At 37.1% G+C, this 23,923-nt stretch overlaps 1 long non-coding RNA gene across 1 annotated transcript in view; it reads right to left on the bottom strand.

Annotated features, from left to right (window-relative positions):
- Positions 1-23,923, bottom strand: part of LOC134735910 (uncharacterized) — a 447,277-nt gene that overhangs the window by 417,590 nt on the left and 5,764 nt on the right. The gene's annotated exons all lie outside the window — the stretch shown is intronic.

Here is a 23,923-nt window from a genome sequence, read left to right on the forward strand (position 1 = left end):
ATAATACAGTATAATAACGCATAAGAATGATAAACACCTTCAAGACCAAAGTTAGGAAATTACAAGACTACAATTTAAATGGTTAGTAGGTGGAATTTTAAATCAGAGGTTACTCCTAAATCCCAATTTTTCCACAGTTGACAAAATACGGAGTTAAGAAAAGTAAACTTAATGATTTCCAGAATGAACGCTTTATTCAAAATGCTACGTAATTACAATTCTAATAAACTTGCAAGGGAATCCAGTCACCCAGAAGTTTTTTTATGCCTTTCTCCTACATCACGAAAGGGGAAGATTTAATTACCAACTTTGCATTTACTTAACGTCAGACTCATAGTATCAGAGCTAAAGAGAAATTTAAGAAACATCTAACTCAACCTCTCTATTTTAAATGACCAAATGAGTTGAGAAGGTTACAATGACTTTTCTAAGTTCATATGTAAAAATAGAATTTTGATGACAATGACATTTTAAGTACTAATAAACACTCCTTGAAAAGTTACTGTAATCCAGGTTATTTTACTGTGCTAAATGCCTTACATTCTTTACCCAATTCAGTTTTCACAGAAATCCTATGAACAAAGCACTTCCAAATTTACCACTTCACAGCTAAGAAAACAAGGCTTAGAGAAATGCTACACTATCCCCTAGTAATGAGGTTAGTAGGTACCACTGTGGAGACTGAGGCAAAACAGGACGATTTCAAAGCCTATGCTCTGAACAAGTAAACACTAAGCAGGAATTTAGTTCTAGATCTCCCAGTTGTAGTCCAATAATCAGCCAAAACATGATGCTGAGAAGAGGGGAAAGAAAGATGTCTTGTATATGGAGCCTCATGTATTTGATCCCAAATACATCTTCAAATTGAAAATCATCAGAGCACAAGGCAATAGAATTATTAGTTTGTTTCTAAAATCATCAACCTTTCCCAAGTTGAACATACAAGTATATTTTATCATACATATACTATATGTGTGTATAACGTGTGTTTATCTAAGTATTCCTGTGGTTTATATATCTGGATTTGGGATTACAAGTGTTTTGTGATTTATTATTTATTTATTATTATACTTTGAGTTTTGGGGTACATGTGCACAACATGCAGGTTAGTTACATATGTATCCATGTGCCATGTTGGTGTGCTGCACCCATTAACTCGTCATTTAGCGTTAGGTGTATCTCCTAATGCTGTCCCTGCCCCCTCCCCCCACCCCACAACACTCCCCAGAGTGTGATGTTCCCCTTCCCGTGTCCACGTGTTCTCATTGTCTCCCTCTGTTGCTCTGGCTGGAGTCAGTGGTGTGATCATAGCTCACTGCAGACTCCAAGTCCTAGGCTCAAGCGATACTTTTGCCTCGGCCTCTCAAGTAGCTCGGACTACAGGCACGCACCACCATCCCCGGCTAATTGTTTTACAGAGATGGGTCCCACCGTCTTGCTTGACTGGTCTCAGCCTCCTTAAGTCAAGGGATCCTCCCACCTAGACTTCCGAAAGCACTGAGATTACAGGTGTCAGCCACCGTGCGTTTTTTTATTTCTTCAATTAATTTTACTTATACACTTGATTACACAAGATTAATTTTGTGTACATAATGAATCTCTTTTGAGGTTTAAGTTACTAATTAGAGTACCACTTAAGCGTGTCATCCCAGCACTTTGGGAGGCTGAGGTGGGCGGCTCACCTGAGGTCAGGCCTGAGCCACCGTGCCCGGCTTACACACATTCTTTTCACTCCTGCTTGCAGATCTCTGTTCCCTTCTAATTCCAGTGGAACCACTTTCACCTAGTATCAAAATATCCAGATCTACTCATCAAAGTGTAAATAATCCTTCAGTAAATTACTTTTGCAAATCTATTTTTATGTAATATTTCCTTAACTTCTTCTTACCTACATCCAGTAGTCATTTTACAAGGCAGAATTTTTTCTATTTTATATAGAACTGAGGCAGTATTTGAAAAAAATCTCAAAACACTCTTCAGGAAGGACTGGCATCTAAAACACCAGTTCCAATATATATTTTAGTAACATTTTAAAGGACAGATGGTTTTCAAAATGTTATTATAATTTAAAAAAATGTAACCTTCCTCTCTGAGTTCATGTTTATGGAAAACTAATATTTCATAAATGCCAAGTTACTATGATGTATTATCTAAATGCTGCCCCTGCCATTCTATAAATATAAAAATCATAACCTTCTAACTAACTTTGGTATTAGTCAACAACTGTGCTGATCAAAAGTAAAATCAATTAATTTAAAAAAAAATTTCCATGAAAAAAAAAAACAAGTAACTTGTAAGCAGTATGGTAGATGAACCAAAAAATAAAGTAACATTAACCAGAAAGACATGCCATGGACTTCTCTTTTTTTGGAACACCCTTTTCATGCATATGAAAATAAAAATTAAATATAAAATGCCTACTTTATGTATGCACTTTTACTTGTGTCTATTGTTCTTTAAAGATTAAAATAACTCCTAAAGCCAGGATAGCTGAGCCCATTGTGCTCTTCTGCCCATAAAATAGATCGGATGTGCAGTGAAAGAGGTAAAACTTAGGCTTTCAGATTAGTTATGACGATGGAAACACAATTCTATTCAATAGTGTTCATCTTGGTCTTTCAAATGTTTAAGGTCACAAGGCAAAAGAGAACAGACTTTAAGAATGTTCGTGTATTACTTCTCGTCTTACCCAACAGCTACATTAGTTCAATTAGGCCAGTGTTTTGGAGTAAACAGCATTGTGAAATGTGTCGTGGAGTCCGGAGGCTCCACCAGCTACCTCCAGGTAGTTGTTCTGTCCGATGGAGCCTAGACTAATACCTTAGGAGATGCATTACATCTACAGGTACCAACTAGGAAGGGAAGTCTTGAATTAAATGGCTTTAGAACACGTTATAAGAGCAAATCGAAGCTTCTAGGTATTAGAACCACTTCAATCACAGAGCGTCTCTGGGTTCTATCTGTGGCCAGCATCAAGTATCTGTCTGCCCTCCCCGAATGCTTTCTCTCATCATGTGGATCTTCTAGATGATCTTATTCTTCCGCAGCCAGCCAACTTGATCAACAAGCCTAGATATATTAGGTATGTATAAAGTTGGTTCTTAAATAAAGTCCATTTCTGTATCTAGGTAAGTAATGTCTTCAGACTTACAATTTCATTGATATCTAGAAAGAGTGACTCTAGTTATCTTCTAGTGTCAGTTTTTCTAGCAGCTTCTTTAAAAACAAAAATCCTCTCTGGAACAAAGCTTCCTTGCAAGTATTGCTGTTGGCAATAGTCCTCTTTACTGAAATGCTTATCCGGTGAAACTTGCGCTGTGCCAGTGAGCCTGCAGGTTGATGGTCCTTTTGTTCAACTTCTCCATTATAAAGCAACCTCTCTGATCACCCTTTTAAAACTAAAGACCAAAGAATCAAATGAGATCGGGAAGTGACCAGAGCTCACAGGTCATCAACTCCTCTTCTTAGCATATTATAGCACACAGTCTAAGCCCGAAAAACACAGCAGAACCCATTACAGCTCTCGAGTTCCAGTTATTAACATTGATTTTTTTCAATGGAAAATTTTCATTAGAAGCTATCACAGGACTCACATTCAGTAATAACTTAGATTAGGATACATACTGGAGCCTTTGTCCTTAGAGTAGGTGCCACTGAGTCACTATTAAAAGGAGTCTTTTTGACCTTAGTAAATTCTCACAGGGCTTATCTCAGTCTAAACTGTAACTGGCCTTTACTAGTGATGTCATGTGTAATTCAAATTAATATTGTAATGTATATAAATTGTATATATAGGTATAATATATGCATGTATTTACAATTATTTATTTTATTTTATTTTTTAATAAGATAAAACTTAGAGGTTAAAATATGACTCTAGGCCATTGTGCTTTAGAATGAAGAGCACAGACATGGGTTGGAAATGTAAATTTTGACCCCATTTAATTTCTGTGACAAATTCATTAATGTCTTCAAGGTTCAGGCTCTATGTATGAGACAAATGAAAACAGCTCTAAGATTCCTGAAAACCCTAAAGTATTAAAATTCCACTCTGCCATTAGTTCAGATAAATCATTTGCCAATTTGCCCCACAAGAACCAGGCATCTTTAAATGGTAACATAACATGCACTTCTCTCTCCCAAAGTGTGGTGCATAAACGTTCTGCTTCTGAATAACACAGGATGCCTGCTAAAATGTGCTGTCAGGGGGATTAGTAAGGAAATGTTGTATCAAAACTTCTGCACACGTGGCCCTGAAATACACATTGTAATAAATCCTCCAGGCCTCTCAAGTTAGGAATAACTGGTTTATAAAATTGTACTTACTTAAAAATTATAGATAAACAGATTTCACCATAACCCATTTTTTCTGATCTGAATGAAATAAGGCTCTATATTCAGACTGACTTTTCAGTGAAAAACAACTTAAAATAGTGACAAATCATCTATAAGTTTAAATGAATATAACTAGGAGACCTGAAAACTCAGGTTTAGCAGACATCTTCCAACAGTTTGAGAGCCCACAGGAGCCACAGAGCCCTCATGTCTCTCCAGAGAAGCAGGGTGATTCCTCCCCCTAAACATCATGCAATTCTTGAAGTGAGTGAAAGCATTCCTGCTCACACTGATACCCTCTCAAGTGAACTCAAAGTTAAGCCGTCTCCAGCCAGACCAGATACCCTGGCCCATATCTCATTCATTAATATATGTTGAGAAGGCTTTGTTTCTTGGAAACTACATGAAGTGAATAGGCTGTGGACTCCACTGGACCTAGTGGTCTATATTTAACCAATTCCCTTCACACATATGTATCAGATGCTCTCTTAGTTATGGAGCTGCAGTGGTGAATAAGAAAGCCACAGTCCTGTACTCCTAGGGTTTCAATTCTGAAGACGAAGACAGGCACAGAAACGCAACTGAGCAAAGAGAAGAGATTATTACAAAATGTGTTCACATGCAAAGTGAAGCAAGGGACTGAATATACAACAAGGGTGTTGGGGCGAACATTAGATATAATCTTAATTCAGATTATATAGATTCATACATATAATTTTTATATATAGATGTATTAATTTGGGCCAGGCGTGGTGGCTTATGCCTGTAATCCCAGCATTTTGGGAGGCCAAGGCGGATGGATCACTTCAGTCCAGGAGTTTGAGACCAGTCGGATCAACATGGCAAAACCCCATCTCTACTAAAAATAAAAAAGTTAGCCGGGTGTAGTGGTGTGCGCTTGTAGTCCCAGCTACTCAGGAGGCTGAGAAAGGAAAACTGCTTGAACCCAGGAGGCAGAGGTTTCAGTGAGCCAAGATTGTGCCACTGCACTCCAGCCTGGGTGACACAGCAAGACCCTGTCTCAAAAGAAAAAGAAAAAAAAGAAATATTAATTTGGATTATACAGATTCTAACCACTTCTTTCAAGTGAGAATATTTAAGCTGAGACCTGAGAATAAAAAGAGTTAGCTTTTCATACAATACAGAAAGATTCGTCTTTTAGGAAAAACCCCCAGTGGTCATGGACCCTAATATATGAGCAAGATCTTGGCATGTAGAAGAAACCTGTGAATTGGATGAAATGAAAAACTGAAAAGTAGGAATCAGGATGAAGTACAGAAGCGAGAAAGACTAATGTGAGACGTGGCTGAAAGAGAAGGATATGTGAAACAGTACAGGTCTTCATTAGTAATGATGAGGAACACAAATCTTAGTCCAAGTACACCAGAAAAGTGGGAGAGTTGGAAACTGAAAGACATGTTAAGAGATCACTTTGGTTCCTCTGTAGCTAACAGGGTGTAGGAGATTAAGAATTCAAGTAGGTTGACTAAGGATGACCTAAGAAAATAAGCGTAGGTAAGAAAATATGTGGCTCTGGCTAGGCTGGGGACATTGGAAATCAAAATAGGTGGAGGAAATTACAGATGTATTTGGAACCAAAATATTTTTTAAATGAATGTTGAATTGGATATTGTCAGAATATTGAGGAAGGGCCAAAAATGACTTATAAGCGTCTAGCATGGCTGGCAGTGCCACTTACTGACATGTGGGAAACCAGGACATGTTACCTCTGAATTATTCCAGTGCTATTGTCATGTAAATCATCAACTCCCAGAATAAAGGTTTGGGCCAAACTCTAAGACTGGAAATTATGAGCTGTTTAGTAGTGTTTAGAGCTTAGAGAGAGTATGTGTGTGGAGAGAAAAGAAGAGCAATTAGGACAGAACCCTTAGAAACATCAATATTTAAAATTTGGGAAGAGAAACAGAAACAAATAAATTGTGGGAAAATGAAGCTCAGGGTAGTTGCAAGGGAATGCTAAAAATGAACTATGGCATTTGAGGAGGAAAACGTGGAAACTGAAAGCAAGAGAGTACGGATGGATCGTGAGGGAGCAGCAGCAGCTGTGTCCTAAGGAGAGTCTCAGTGAAAATGAAGGGTTGTAGGAATGAGGACATCTGGGACAACGAGCTGGCAAGGAGTGATGTCCAGGAGGCAGAATATTTGCATCTAGATCCTGGTGGTACATAACCTTATAGAAAATGTTTCAGATTTGATGACAATAAAGTGGAGGAAAGAAAAAAAGTAATGGAAATAAAGATGTCAAAAAACGGGGAACCGAGGTTTGTACTGGTCCTTTCACGTGAAAGCTGAGCCACTAAAGTGATGGCTGAACTTGCCTGAAGATGATATTGAGCAAAAGATCTAAAGCCTTAAATAAATGACAAGAGGCCAGGTGCAGTGGATCATGCCTGTAATCCCAGCACTTTGGGGGGCTGAGGCAGGCAGATCACCTGAGGTCAGGAGTTCGAGACCAGCCTGGCCAACATGGCGAAACCCCGTCTCTACCAAAAATACAAAAATTAGCTGGGTGTGGTGGTATGCACCTGTAATCCCAGTTACTCAGGAACCTGAGGCAGGAGAATCACTTGAAACCGGGAGGAGGAGGTTGCAGTGAGCCGAGATCACACCATTACACTCCAGCATGGGTGACAAAGCAAGACTCCATCTCAAAAAAAAAAAAAAAAAGACAAGAGTGCCCAGGAGGGAGGTCTGTTGATGATGGTAATACCAAAGGGGCATGGCTGATATTTCCAAGGGGTTTGAGTTTCAAAGGAACAGTCTAATTTGCAAGGAGCGTAGAAATTAACAGTCTAGAAGTTGTAACGGGAACCAAGAACAACCACCTCGGCTTCCAGCCATAGGTATGTGGAGGGTGAGAAAAAGACCTGTCTCAATTTATGAAAGCTAGAGGAACAACTGTAATTTGGTATCAACCAACTTTTGTTTTAAGATAATTACAAAGCAATATGGAACTTAGCAACAGTCAATTTTGACAGTTTCCTGCAGCTTAGTAAATTCTGCAAAAAATTAAGATTTAACACAAAAGTATAGAAAAATTTTAATGGCATAGCACCTTTCTTCACAATTCCTTAAACCAAATAATTCCCTGTTCTTCTAACTCTCTCCTTACACTATCAACTAGGCTTCTTATTCAATGAACGGTTTAAGTCTACTAAGACACACACACACACACACACACACACACACGTCTTATCCAGCTGCAGATCTCATTTTTGAAGGTACATTGAAAGTACATAGATCGTTCTATAATCATCAACTATGAAGATTGTGAGCAACTGGAACAAGTATTCTTGGAAATGAAGTTTCCTGTGTATAAGAAAAAAAAGAGTCCAACTCTGGGAACTGACTTGGCTGAGTCATCATTATATGCCACTGGCAAGAAATCAAGAAGTAACTCAGGATTGATAAACTTTGTTAAAGGAAATGGAAACAGCCTATCTGTGAGGCTTAATTCTTGATAATCTGGCCAAGATATAGCATCTGGATAAGAGTTCACTGACTCAACTAAATTTTGTGAAGGTGAAGTACTTGTTAAAATGAAAGATCTATTTAGAGAGAAATAAGTAGACATAATGTCTGCACTATGGATAGGTGTATACCTGCTTTTTGCAAAAACAGTTTGTATCTTTGAAATGCTGGTTTGCCCTGGACAGAGCTAACTTAAATAGAGACCAGGCGCGGTGGTTCATGCCTGTAATCCCAGCACTTTGGGAGGCCGAGGAGGGTGGATCATGAGGTCAGGAGATCGAGACCATCCTGGCTAACACGGTGAAACCCCGTCTGTACTAAAAATGCAAAAAATTAGCCGGGCATGGTGGCGGGCACCTGTAGTCCCAGCTACTCTGGAGGCTGAGGCAGGAGAATGGTGTGAACCCGGGAGGCGGAGCTTGCAGTGAGCCGAGATCGCGCCACTGCACTCCAGCTGGGTGACAGAGCGAAACTCCGTCCCAAAAATATATATATATAGTTTTTTATATATATATATATGTATATATACCCAAAGGATTATAAATCATGCTGCTATAAAGACACATGCACACGTATGTTTATTGTGGCACTATTCACAATAGCAAAGACTTGGAACCAACCCAAACGTCCAACGATGATAGACTGGATTAAGAAAATGTGGCTGGATACATATGTAACAAACCTGCACATTGTGCACATGTACCCTAAAACCTAAAGTATAATAAAAAAAAAAAAAGAAAATGTGGCACATATACACCATGGAATACTATGCAGCCATAAAAAAGGATGAGTTCATGTCCTTTGTAGACACATGGATGAAGCTGGAAACCATAATTCTCAGCAAACTATCACAAGGACAAAAAAAACCAAACGCTGCATGTTCTCACTCATAGGTGGGAATTGAACAATGAGAACACATGGACCCAGGAAGGGGAACATCACACTCCGGGGCCTGTCATGGGGTGGGGTGAGGGGGAGGGACAGCATTTGGAGATATACCTAATGTAAATGATGAGTTACTGGGTGCAGCACACCAACATGGCACATGTATACATATGTAACAAACCTGCACGTTGTGCACATGTGTCCTAGAACTTAAAGTATATATATATATATATATAAAAAGAGAAAACCATTAAAGAAAGGCTATAATACACAGGAACACACAGACATACATACACCTGTGTGTCTATATCTTCAGTTATCACACTTTTTCTATACAGACTCCACACGAGACAAACATGTTACATTTTATGAGAAACTATAAGTGGAAAGAGGAGAATTTGTTAAATCAATATACAATATTCCTTGTTTAGCATAATTCTAACTGTTTCTCATTAGAGGTCTGAGTATCAATCTGTATTATATGTGGCCATGCTGGCATTTGGGAAATTCCAAAAGAAACTTTTTAAATATGAATTTGGAAAAGGGAAAAGGATTTTTAAAGTGTCTTTTTTTGTTCTGCATTCTGTGTGGAACATCTATTTTGTGCTAACTGCTCGTGTTAGCTTGTGATTGCCTGTGACTATGTGGAAAATATACTTTACGTGACTATGTGAGCAATAGTCTTAAAGTTAAGAAATCTAAAATTTGGTTGGTTTAGTTGCTAATTAGGTAAATTACCCTGTAATGGTTACTTAACCTCTCAAAGATTAATTATCTTCAGTGGTACATTGAAGGTTCCATTCATATTGATTTTAGTAGACTTATCCTGCTACAAAGTAAATTTAACAGAAATTATTCTAGACCTCATTATTTCAGGAGACCCCACCCCAGCTTTTATTCCTAACTTCAAGAAATGCAGAGAAATTTAAAAATTCGATGTTCTCCCAATTCAACAGAATATAACTGAACTAAATAGATTGATGTATAATTCATTATTTCAACCTTTAACGCTATATCCAAGCGGTTTGTTTTCACCATAAAGTTATAGCTGTTTAGGCCAATAATTAAAGAGGACCTTGAGAGAGAATGACAAGAGAGGATGATCGCCCTATTGTCTATCTTCCAGCTGCTTTCAATGCCCTGAAGTTTTATTCACACCCAAATATTAGAATCTTATCTGAGAGAGCGTACTCAAATGATGAATCATGCTAATTTCTCAAGAAAAATGTTACAGAATAATAAATGCCTTTCTGGTCAAAGCACTGATGCTCTGGAAATAATCTTTATCCAAATGAGGTACAGGAATTGTTAGGACTATTAAAAGTTTGTATATGATATCTGCCAGGTTCGACTGAGCTTCACTTAAAATCTACTATATTAGGGCCAAGTGTAATGACTCAAATTAGTGAACTTAAAAATTGTTTTAAAATGTTTCCTGGAGACATTTAAAATATTGCTCTCTGATTTATCACTGTTACTTTTGCTGAATTCAATTTGATGCCAAGATTTATTCAGATTAATCAAATGCCATAAACTCTGATACCTAATGTTCCTTAACACCTTAAGAACTTTTAAACAGGTCAAATGTTGAAGATACGCTTTTAGTGAAACTGTACCTAAGCACATGAATTCTATTGAATATAGCTTTTCAGAAGACTAACAAAGAAAGAAGACTTAGGAAATTCGGAAACATTTTTTAAACCTTCTAGAGGGAATTAAACTACTGAAAAATAATTTCAATTGGTGAATCTAATGGCATTAATCAGAAGATAAGAAAAAAGTAACCATAAAACTTTATGGGGGTAATATTTGCTATGAGGATCAGGAAAAACAACTAATGGATATTAGGCTTAATACCTGGGTGATGAAATAAACTGTACAACCAACCCCATGGCACAAGCTTACCTCTGTAACAAACCTACACTTGTACCCCTGAACTTAGAAGTTAAAATTTAAATAAATAACGTTGTGCTATTAATTTCAACCAGAGCCTTTCCAAGGTGCAGGGAACTTTTGAGAATTTTATTTCTTGCAAAAGGAAATTTGATTCCTTGCTTAGGGCCTTCCTAGCAAAACCTCTATTCTTTGGAGAAGCATCATACTCCTACAAGATTTAAGGACCATCATATTTGTCAGACTTTTTTTCTGTTTTACTGTGAGCAGTTTACAGAACATAAAGAAAAATCAAATCCGAAGGTGCACTACACGTGTTTTATCAAAAGGAACATTTTTGTGTACTTTTAAGAAAATACGACAAATTGAGTTTTCTGACCTATTACCAAGTTAGACATCTTGAGTGAATTGAATCTGTTGTAATCCTGTTTGGTTTTCATCCCATGGCTCTGGAAAACTGACATTTATCTCCAATTTTTCAACTCTGCTTCTTTCCAGTACCTCATCTATACGACTATTGTAGTAATTTTCATCTGCTTCTACCACTACACTATGGCTGCATTACTTTTAACATAGTATCCCACATGTTACCCATTTCTACCTTATATAAAGAGTAGAAATTGAATTATAATTGAGTATCCAGTTGCCTCATATTCTGGTCTTCAACTGAAATAACTCCAGCTATCTCAAAACTTCAACCCTCCCTGGAAGTATTGGACCAAATTATCCCGGATTATAGCACTCTCAGGCTAAAATTACTAATGCTTCTATAGTTTCAGAGACAGTATCAGGTTATTCAACACAACCTTCCATGCACCATCCCAGCCTCATATAATCAGAGGACACTTAGACGACTTTAATAGCCTTCAAAAGACACCCTCCTCTTTTACTTATATATATATTTATTTGTCTATTTATTTAATGGAGACAGGGTCTCACTCTGTCACCCAGACTGGAGCGCAGTGGCATAATCACGGTTCACCGCAGCCTGCACCTGCCGGGCTCCGATCCTTCCACCGCAGCCTCCTGAGTGGCTGGGACCACAGGCGCCGCCACCACGTCTGCCTGGTTTTTGTATTTTTGTGGAGATGGGGTTTCACATGTTGCCCAAGCTGATCTGAGACTCCTGGGCTCAAGCGATCCACCTGCCCAGGCCTCCCAAACTGCTGGGATTACATGAAGGAGCCATTGTGTCCAGCCGGCCCCGCCCGGTTCTTAACCTTCGTACTGTTTATATAATCATCCTTCACAAAATAGAACACTTCATTACTCGATGGTTCTCATTATTCTAATATGAAGAACTATATTAAGAAAATAAATTCCTGGCCGGGCGCGGTGGCTCACGCTTGTAATCCCAGCACTTTGGGAGGCCGAGGCGGGCGGATCACGAGGTCAGGAGATCGAGACCACGGTGAAACCCCGTCTCTATTAAAAATACAGAAAATTAGCCAGCGTGGTGGCGGCGCCTGTAGTCCCAGCTACTCGGGAGGCTGAGGCAGGAGAATGGTGGGAGCCCAGGAGGTGGAGCTTGCAGTGAGCCGAGATCGCGCCCCTGCACTCCAGCCTTGGAGACAGAGCGAGACTCCAGCTCAGACAAAAAAATAAATAAATAAATTTCCAATATTTCCTAGCATATCCAATTTAATTCTATACATCACATAAAAATAAAAGCCGTCTTACTGTGTTAGTTTCTTACTGCTGTTACAGTAAATTAACATAAACTCAGAGGCTTAAAACAACACATTATTTTCTTTATACTTCTGGGGGTCAGAAGTCCAAAATGGGTCTTAGTGTGCTAAAATCAAGTTATCATCAAGTCTGTATTTTGTCTGGAGATTCCAGGAGAGAATTCACCAGGTTTGAGGGGTCACATGTATCCCTGAGCTCTTGGCCTCTGCACATCTTGGACACAGCACATCACTTCAGCCTCGGCTCCAGTTTCCCCAAGCTCTTCTGCTCACTCTGGTCTCTCCGCCTTCCTGTCTGAAGGTTCTTTGTGACTACAGTGGGCCCACCTAGATAATTCAGGATAATCGCTCCAGTTTAAGGTGAGGTGATTAGCAATCTTAATTCCACCTCTAACCATAATGCTTCCATGCTGCCTAACAACACATTCAAAAGGTCATCCTGCTAAGGGTCATTATTCTACCTACACACTAAGTGACTGAGAAAAAGTAAAGTTATGTATCATGCCTTACCTATGGCGAGGAAATAATAACTTATAATGATTTATCTAAAAAAAACCTGTTTTTAAAAGCTTTGGTCCTAGTCTATTGATTAAAGTTTTGGTATATTCCAGATAAATTTCATGTCCTTGATGCTAACACATTGTGCACTGTAGATGGCCTTTTTAAAATAGTACTGCATAAAGGAATATTTAAGGTTGTCTGGACAATAGAAAAGGAACTTTAGTTGCTATGCCACAAAAGGCCGGATTTCTGCACATTACACCTCCTACCAGTGCACACAGGTGCCAAACTCCTTCCTGAAAGCCTGGTTTATGTTTCCTATGTGCTTAGCAATAGTTTTACTCTCACGACTGTTTATATTGTCCTATTTTTTAAAGCATATCCTCATTTGTTTGTTTTCCTGAGCCTCTGAACTGGATTTCATCTGGTATGTATTGCACAGGTTTGCACACTTGATTGTACGCTACCTTAAAGCATCCTCTTGTGTTCTGGACACGGTTATTTTTCTCCATGGTAAGGTGATAAGTGGCTTCTCTGAGGACTTGCCACCTTAGAATGCAGTGGTGACATCACCTGCTCAGGCTCTGTCTGCAGTGTGGAATTTAGTATTTTCCAACTTCTGGTCTAACTTGAACTTCATAATTAAGCAGAGCCGCCTTTTGAGGGAACAGTAGGGTGTCTGTCCCTAAACGTCTGTGTAAATGCAGAGACACATTTGGGAACATAACTGACTTTTATGTACAGAAGCCAGATGCATTTCATGCCCATGCATGCTTAGGGAAGCAAGTTCATCTCATCTATCACAATAAGCATCTGTGCCACTAAATTCCACTGCAGGATACTTTTCACACTTAGACAACAAAACATTTAAGGAAATAAAAGCTCTTTCCAATAAAAATGTGCATCAAAAACTGTGTGTATGTTTAAAAAAAAACCTTCCTCTATAAGATAAGGCCACAGGAACTACTAAAAAAGCATTCTTGAAATACATTTTCTGATAGGCATCTAGGCCCTTGCCTTATATAAGATTTAAGGAAAGTGATGCGTGTGTCTTTATACTTGAAAGGCTGTTTTCAACAGCAAAGGGTATGCTTTGAGGTATCAATATAGTTTTGAGAGTGCAAAAGTTTAAAAGAAATGGAATGCATATTCTCCAGGTATGAACATGCAATTGTCATTATTTTCCTACCATCTACTAGATTAGAAACAGAAGAAAAATTATGGAAATGTCTGTTTTCCCTCAATAGGAGTACCTATTTATTAAAGTTAATTAATTACTATTCTTTAAACATTTTCAAAATAGACTCATAAGTGACAACTTTCAGAGAAAACAAGGGTTGTTGGATGTATATATTTACTTATAACATGGATAAAATAATTTTGTTAAATATTAACTCCATATTAATAATGTTCTCTATTGTTGTTGCATTTTGTTTAACAATAGAGAATCTAATACATTTAGTGTTCATGAGTTTCATACAGTTTCCTGTCAATGTACTTTGTCTTTTTTTTATTGGACTACTAATCATTTATTTATGATGTGTTGGAACTACTCATATTTTAAATATGTCAAGTGAATTGCAAGCACTTGTTGCTGATTTCATATTTGCTTTTTACACATATTCATGGTATCGTCTGAAAAAGAAAAGTTTTATATTTTAACAAATGCCAATCCATAAATTTTTTTTTAAATTTTCTGTTATTGGTTAGGGCTATGTTTGGATATTTAATTTTAACCGTAATGTTGCAAGTGATATTTGTCTATGGTATTTTTTCTTTATATTTTGAAAAAGTGTATTTGACATCCACTATGGAATTAATATTTATTAATGACATATTATACCTTTGTGCAACTATCAAATACATATAGCCAATTATCTGAACACCATTTTATGAACTGTTTATCACTTATCCACTGATTTGAAACACTATCTTTATCATATATTGGATTTTAGGTTTATCGAGATTATGTAACATGAAATTATTTAATTATCAAATTATGTGAATTCAAGCATGACAGTCAGCTCTTCTTCCCCACCACTACCCTGTAAAAGGATGGATGGAATAATTGCTTCCCTATGGCTTAAGTGTATGAGAGGTATCCAACATGGTCTTGATGAAGTGGGAACTACACAGAAACTGTTTTTGGTCCTGAAATGTACTCCAGCTTTACCAATTTGTTCTACACATATACCATTGAGGGTAGAAGCTGAATTTTGCTAATGATTATATTTACACTACTTAACATTGTGCCAGATACTGAGTAGATGCTTAGAAACATGTTTAATGACTTGTTTTATTGCTAGAGACCTAATTATCTGCTGTAGTGGTGCTATCTCATTCAGAATCATTTTGACCAGCCTTTCTCCATCATGAATAAAACACTTATTTACACACTTGTGTACATGCACATGTGCATAGAAACACACACACCCTTTGCAGAGAAAAATTGCATTGAAAGCATGTACAAACATTATAGTATTTTTGTTGATTCTGACCTGATTCTGATTCTATTGTATACTTTTTCATTCTGATCACAATAACAATAAAAATAGAAAACTATAAGTTGTGAAGCTGGAAGATGCAGAACATGAAAGATCGAATTACCAATTTTTTTTCTATTTTCTTTAGTTGGCTGCTGATAAAATCAGAAAAGAAATGGACACAAAAATGAAAGTATGCAATGTGTGTGCGTGTGTGTGTGTGTGTATCACATGCACTCGTTTCCATGATGTACATATGGAATTTCATAACCAGCCAAACTAAGCTTCATAAGTGAATGAGAAATAAAATCCTTTACAGACAAGCAGATGCTGACAGATTTAGTCACCATCAGACCTGCCTTCCAAGAGCTCCTAAAGGAAGCACTAAACATGGAAAGGAAAAACCAGTACCAGCCACTGCAAAAACACACCAAAATATAAAAACCAATGAAACTAGGAAGAAACTGCTTCAACTAATGTGCAGAATAACCAGCTAGCATCATGATGACAGGATCAAATTCACACATAACAATATTAACTGTAAATATAAATGAGCTAAATGCCCCAATTAAAAGACATACACTGGCAAATTGGATAAAGAGTCAATACCCACAGGTGTGCTGTATTCAGGAGACACATCTCACTTGCAAGGACACACATAGGCTCAAAATAAAGGGATGGAGGAATATTTACCAAGCAAATGGAAAGAAAGAAAAAAAAAGCAGGAGTTGCAATCCTAGTCTCTAATAAAACAGACTTTAAACCAACAAGGATAAAAAAGGACAAAGAAGGGCATTACATAGTAGTAAAGGGATCAATGCAACAAGAAGAGCTAACTATCCTAAATATATATATATGCCAAATACAGGAGCACCAGGATTCATAAAACGAGTTCCTAGAGACCTACAAGGAGACTTAGACTCCCACACAATAATAGTGGGAAACTTTAACAACCCACTATCAATATTAGACAGATCAACAAGAAAGGAAATTAACAAGGATATTCAGACTTGAACTCAGCTCTGGTCCAAGTGGACCTAATAGATACCTACAGAACTCTCCACCCCAAATCAACAGAATATACATTCTTCTCAGCACCACATAGCACTTATTCTAAAATCAACCACATAATTGGAAGTAAAACACTCCTCAGCAAATGCAAAAGAATGAAAATCATAACAAACAATCTCTCAAACCACAGTGTAATCAAATTAGAACTCAGAATTAAGAAGCTCACTCAAAACTGCACAACTACATGGAAACTGAACAACCTGCTTCTGAATGACTACTGGGTAAATAGCAAAATTAACGCAGAAATAAATAAGTTCTTTGAAACCAATGAGAACAAAGACACAACATATCAGAATCTCTGGGATACAGTTAAAACAGTGTTTAGAGGGAAATTTACAGCATTAAATGTCCACATTAGAAAGTGGGAAAGATCTAAAATAGACACCCTAACATCACAATCAAAAGAAGCAATGGAAAACACATTAAAAACCTAGTATAAGACAAGAAATAACTAAGATCACAGCAGAACCGAATGGGAGAGAAACACAAAAAAACCTTCAAAAAAAAATCAATGAATCTAGGAGTGGGTTTTTTGAAAAGATTAACAAAATAGATAGACCGGTAGCCAGACTAACAAGGAAGAAAACAGAGAAAGATCAAATAGACACATTAAAAAACGATAAAGGGGATATCACCACTGATCCCACAGAAATACAAACTATTATTAGAGAATACTGTAAACACCTCTACACAAATAAACTAGAAAATCTAGAAGAAATGGATAAATTCCTGGACACATACACCTCCCAAGACTAAACCAGGAAGAAGTCAAATCCCTGAATAGACCAATAACAAGTTCTGAAATTGAGTCAGTAATTACTAGCCTACCAACCAAAAAAAGCCCAGGACCAGATGTATTCACAGCCGAGTTCTACCAGAGGTACAAAGAGGAGCTGGTACCATTCCTTCTGAAACTATTCTGAACAATAGAAAAAGAAGGACTCCTCCCTAACTCATTTTATGAGGCCAGCATCACTCTGATTCCAAAACCTGGCAGAGACCCAATAGAAAAAGAAAATTTCAGGCCAATATCACTGATGAACATCGATGCGAAAATCCTGAATAAAATACTGGCAAGAGAATCCAGCAGCACATCAAAAAGCTTATCCACCACGATCAAGTTGGCTTCATGCCTGGCATGCAAGGCTGGTTCAACATATGCAAATCAATAAACATAATCCATCACATAAACAGAACCAATGACAAAAACCACATGATTATCTCAATAGATGCAGAAAAGGCCTTCAATAAAATTCAACACCCCTCATACTAAAAACTCTCAATAAACTAGGTATTGATGGAACATATCTCACAAAAATAAGAGCTATTTATGACAAATGCATAGCTAATATCATGCTAAATGGCCAAAAGCTGGAAGCATTCCCTTTGAAATCTGGCCCAAGGATGCCCTCTCTCCCCACTCTTATCATCATAGTATTGGAAGTTCTGGCCAGGGCAATCGAGTAAGAGAAAGAAATAAAAGCATGCAAATAGGAAGGGAGGAAATCAAATTGTCTCTGTCTGCAGATGACATGATTGTATATTTACAAAACGCCACCACCTCAGCCCAAAAATTCCTTAACCTGATAAGCAACTTTGGCAAAGTCTCAGGATATAAAATTAATGTGCAAAAATCACAATCATTCTTATATACCAATAACAGACAAGCAGAGAGCCAAATCATTAGTAAACTCCCATTCACAATTGCTATAAAGAAAACAAAATACCTAGGAATACAACCTACAAGGGATGTGAAGGACCTCTTCAAGGAGAACTACAAACCAGAGCTCAAGGAAATGACAGGACACAAACATATAGAGAAACACTCCATCCTCATGGATAGGAAGACTCAATATCATGCAAATGGCCATATTGCCCAAAGTAATTTATAGATTCAATGCTATTCCCATCAAGCTACCATTGACTTTCTTCACAGAACTAGAAAAAAACTATGTTAAATTTCATATGGAAGCAAAAAAGAGCCTGTGGAGCCAAGGCTAACCTAAGCAAAAAGAACAAAGCTGGAGGCATGACGCTGCCTGACTTCAAACTATATTACAAAGCTAAAGTAACCAAAACAGCATGGTGCTAATATCAAAACAGATATATAGACCAATGAAACAGAATAGAGGCCTCAGAAATAACACCACACATCTACAACAATCTGATCTTCAACAAACCTGACAAAAGCAAGCAATGGGGAAAGGATTCCCTATGTAATAAATGGCGCTGGGAAAACTGGCTAGCCATATGCAGAAAAGAGAAACTGGACCCCTTCATTATACCTTATAAAAGAATTAACTCAAGGTGGATTAAAAACATAAATGTAAAACCTAAAACTATAAAAACCCTAGAAGAAAACCTAGGCAATATGATTCAGGACATAGGTGTGGGCAAAGACTTCATGACTAAAACACCAACAGCACTTGAAACAACAGCCAAAATTGACAGATGGAATCTAATCAAACTAAAGAGCTTCTGCTCAGTAAAATAAACTATCACAAGAGTGAACAGGCAACCTACAAAATATGAGAAAATTTTTGCAATCTATCCATCTGACAAAGGTCTAATATCCAGAATCTAGAAGGAACTTAAACAAATTTACAAGAAAAAAAAACAAACAACCCCATCAAAAAGTGGGCAAAGGATATGAACAGACACTCCTCAAAAGAAGACATGTATGTGGCCAATAAACATATGAAAAAAGCTCATTATCACTGGTCATTAGAGAAATGCAAATCAAAACCACAATGGCATACCATCTCACACCAGTTAGAATGGTGATCATTAAAAATTCTGGAAACAGCAGATGCTGGAGAAGATGCAGAGAAATAGGAACACTTTTACACTGTTGGTGGGCTTGTAAAATAGTTCAACCATTGTGGAATACAATGTGGTGATTCCTCAAGGATATAAAACCAGAAATACCATTTGACCCAGCAATCCCATTACTGGGTATATACCAAAGGATTATAAATCATTCTACTCTAAAGACACATGTACACATATGTTTATCATGGCACTATTTACAATAGCAAAGACTTGGAACCAACATAATGCCCATCAATGATAGACTGGATGAAGAAAATGTGGCACATATTCACCATGGAATACTACACAGCCATAAAAAAGGATGAGTTCACGTCCTTTGCAGGGATATGGATGAAGCTGGAAACCATCATCCTCAGCAAACTAACACAGGAACAAAATCCAAACACTGCATGTTCTCACTCATAAGTGGGTGCTGAACAATGAGAACATGTTGACACAGGGAGGGGAACATCACACACTGGGGTCTGTAGGTGGGTGGGGGGAAAGGGGAGGGAGAGCATTAGGACAAATAGCTAATGCATGTGGAGCTTAAAACCTAGATGACGGGTTGATGGGTGCAGCAAATTACCATGGCACAAGTATACCTATGTAACAAACCTGCATGTTCAGCACATGTATCCCAGAACTTAAAGTACAATTTTAAAAAATGAAAGTATGCAATATGTGTATGTGTGTGTATACATACATATAAAACAAGCACTCATTTTCATTATGTACATATATGCACATTATGAGTGGGAATATATGTTAAATAATATCCTATCAGTTTTGTATTTGTAACACATATATGTACATGCATATACAACAAATAGAGGTGTTTTGCATAATAATTTCATTTATATTCATTTCATCAGCTAAGAACTAAAGAGAATTTAAATCAAAATCAACTATTCATTTACAGGTGTTTTTAACCATCATCTCCCCCTTTATCTTCACTTTTATGCCTCCTTGTATTGCCATTTTGTGACTTTTTTGCCATAAATTATACATATTTGGAACCGTCACTTTAAGAAATTCAATCTTTGGGTAAGATCTCTAAGATTGATTTAGTATGAATACGTGTGTGGGCACACACTTGACAAAGAAAGGTCAGTTATAAATATATGTGTACACTTATCAAAATAATTCACATAAAATCTCTGAATAAAATTATTTGTATGCTTTTTCTGTCAATAAAAGCAATATAGTATAACTCTTGGTAGTAAACCTGTTTGTTTTCATTCTGTTGCCTACCATGTGAGCTGCCATGTTGGTATAAAACATCGATCATTTGATATTTTACTACAGCAAATAATAGTGATCCCCACGAAATAATAAATAAATCAGTGAGTTTCAAGGAAATAAGTTTTTGGATGGATCAGATAATTTGAAGTTGTTAGTTTATTCTCCAGCAAGGTGAAAGAAAAAAGCTGTTAGTTTGTTCTCTATCAGGTGAACGAAGATGAAAACTAAAGTTCTCAAGGCCGGTGCATAATAATGGTGCCGTATTCTGTGCATCAATCACCATTACCAAATACCTATATTGCCAAATATTTCATGTACCGCTTTAGTGGTGATTAATCAATGTGCCATGGCACTGAAACTGAAACGAGACTTTGTAGTACAAGTGATATTCAAAGGGTTTTGAAAATTTATCAGCTCTATAGATATAGATGAAAATTTATCATCATCTATCTAGAAATCCTGTTTTTATAAATGTTACCTAGCCAAATATTGGTTTTATTTACTTAATATTTAGAAAACATGAGTTTAGTAAAAATTGTTCAGATTTTCTTAATGTAGTGTGTGAAATTACTATGTAATTATACAAGAAATATGCTACACAGCTGAATACACAAATAGGTCAGCAGAGGGAGCAAAAGGTGCCTTTCCCCTATAATCCACAGCAACATCACCCGCTCTTCTCTCTACATCATCGATGTATGTTATCTAAAGTCCTGTGCAAATGCCACCTCAACACGAGTCCTCTAGCCTTGCCTTCTTATCAGAAGCAGCTCGAAAGCCCCGATAATTCTAGAACCACTGAAAAATACACACTTGTTGCAAGGATTGAAAAGCCTCATATTGCAAATTCAGAATTCACAGTATTGAAAAAATTCATAATTTTTTTAAAGTTACAATACTGTGAACTATATAAAATGAATTATGCTGGGATCAGATGACTCTCTTCATTCCAGCCTATCTTATATTTTCTCATTCATTTCTCCACATAGTCACAACAACAGACTCACTATTACATTTCATTAATGGCTATTTTATAATAAATGATCTCAATAGCATTTCTGAAACCTCTGCTGTTCTGGTTTTACATAACTCTTGAATTTTTGAATGAGTTAGTTTTTGATTGAAAAAGACCTGACTCTTATGCTTAGAAAAGCCATCATTTCTTTCTGTAAGCTTTCCATCTTCTATAAGCTTTACATGTTCCATAAGCAAACATTCGCTGGTTTTGTGATCAAACTAGAGAGGCAAATTCAGTTAATAATAACAACGTCATTTATCATCCTCAAATCTAGTGTTATGGATAATATGATCTCCACAAGGAGACGGTTGCACGAGCGACAAGAGAAAGACAATCAACAGTCTTTTACTCATACCAAGATATGTCCACACACACTTGTTTCAACAGTCAAAGTAACGCCATGTGTCCCCAGTGATGTGGGTGGGCAAAAGGAACAGTTGGCCTGCTAATGAGGGCCATATGTACACGCAGCCTATCGTACCATCCTTCTTACTTATGGTTGCTGAAAACTCAGTGGAAGAGCTTGCTCTGAGGAATGGCATGGCTGGAGGAGGAGAGGCTTCCTTAACAGCAGGAAAGGACCATTTGTTGTACAACTACTGTATCTCTGAAACTGGGAGCTAAAGATATGCATGTACGTTACTCATTCTCATTAAGAGTTAGTTACGCATCCGTAGAGTTCTTTACTCCAGTTTCACCTTCTTTCACTAAATTCTTTTGCATTTATGTGCAAAGGGATTTTGGGCCCTTTTCAAAAATTACTTTTCCTAATCAATCTTGTTAATTTGATGTTCATTTACATCGGCTTCTCTTTATTTTTAGCTTGATTTCCAGAAAAACTATACTTTCTTTGACATTGTTAAATGTTACAATATTAAAAGAAATGAAAAAGACTTAAAAACTTAGAATATTTGAATGAGGGTTTCTGGAAGGCAGAGAGAACAATAAGGCAAAAGTACTTACTGCACTACTGTTCCAAAGTAAAAGAAAAACAAAGATTTTAAAAATGATTATAGCAGCTTTGTATCTCAACCAGGGTTTCCTTTGAAATTTCTACAACAGCAAACACTATTCAGCAATTTGCACTGATTATAAAATTTATTGTTTTAAGGTCAATTGTGATACTATGATCAGATAATATAATTTACTTTACTCTTAATGGCTTCATTTTGACAAATGAGGGAGCTTTCAGGAAGGACAATGCTTCCTGCACAACAACCAGTAAAGCATGTCACATCCATTTTCAATATAATTTTAAGAAAAATGAAGGACAAACTACTTGTGAGGCAGCAAGAATTCATTTGCATTAAATTAATTTGAACAGGGCATTTCAAGTTCTCTCTGGCAACAATGGAATAAAGGGGAAAATGAATCTATCTTATGCAATGATCCTCTTCTAGGTTACAGAAAGATTTGAAAGGCTGACATGACCATTGCTAAATTTCTTCTAGAAGTCTATGATTAGTGTCATAGATATAACTCATGAGATAAAATATTCACAATGAATGTTTGTGAACTGCATCAATTATGATGGAACTACTGTCTAACATCCCTTTGAAAATTTATATTCTGCAAAGGTTAAAAAAACACCAACCTTTCGATGCTTTCTTATATGGATGAGCTTTTGTCAACAAGAACTAAGCTTCACAATTAAGCACTATGGAAGATAATGTTCTATGTTAATTTAAACCTAACTAATCCAGGACTTGGCCTTGATAAATAATGGGTTTAATTAATATTTTTGACCCTAGCAGTGCAAATACTTTTACTTATATTTTACTAAAGCTAGTTTTGACAAATCTAAGGGTATTTAATTTATCAGTACCTGTTGTCAGATGAAAACTTCCCCATCAATACCTTCTAATGGTTCAAAAATAAACTGTTACCCCCACAGATACATTGTTTTTCCATGCGTAAGCAAGTACATTAATTTCAGGGTCTCAAGGCATAAAAGTGTTATTACCACTTGTGATAGGCTGCATAATAGTCCCAAAAGATGTTCTTCACCTAATCTCCAGGCCCTGGGAATGTGCTGCCTTACACAGCCAAAGGACTTGTAGATACGATTCATTTAAGGATCTGGAGACAAGGTGATTATCCCAGATCATCCATGTGAGTCCAAAGTAATCACAGGAGTCCTTAGATGAAGTGGAGAGAAGGACTCAAAGTTAAAGGAGGAGACAGCGCGGAGACAGAAACAGAAATAAAAGCAACGCACCTTGAAAATGGAGGAATGGGGAAAAGACAATGAAGACAGGTGCCACCAGAAGCAGAAAATGCAAGAGAATGGATTCTCCCCTCAGCACCTCGAGAAGGAACCCACACTGCAGACACATTGACTTAGCCTAATTAAAGTGATTTTGGACTTCTGACCTTTGAAACTGCAAGACAAGAAATATGTGTTAAGTTATGTAAATGTGTGGTAATTTGTTATAGCAGCAGTAATACAACTAATACACCACTACAATAAGCAAAGGAAATAAAGTGCAATAGTGACAAAC

This window comes from Symphalangus syndactylus, chromosome 24, assembly GCF_028878055.3.
Source record: "Symphalangus syndactylus isolate Jambi chromosome 24, NHGRI_mSymSyn1-v2.1_pri, whole genome shotgun sequence".
In the NCBI taxonomy this organism is placed as follows: Eukaryota; Metazoa; Chordata; class Mammalia; order Primates; family Hylobatidae; genus Symphalangus; species Symphalangus syndactylus.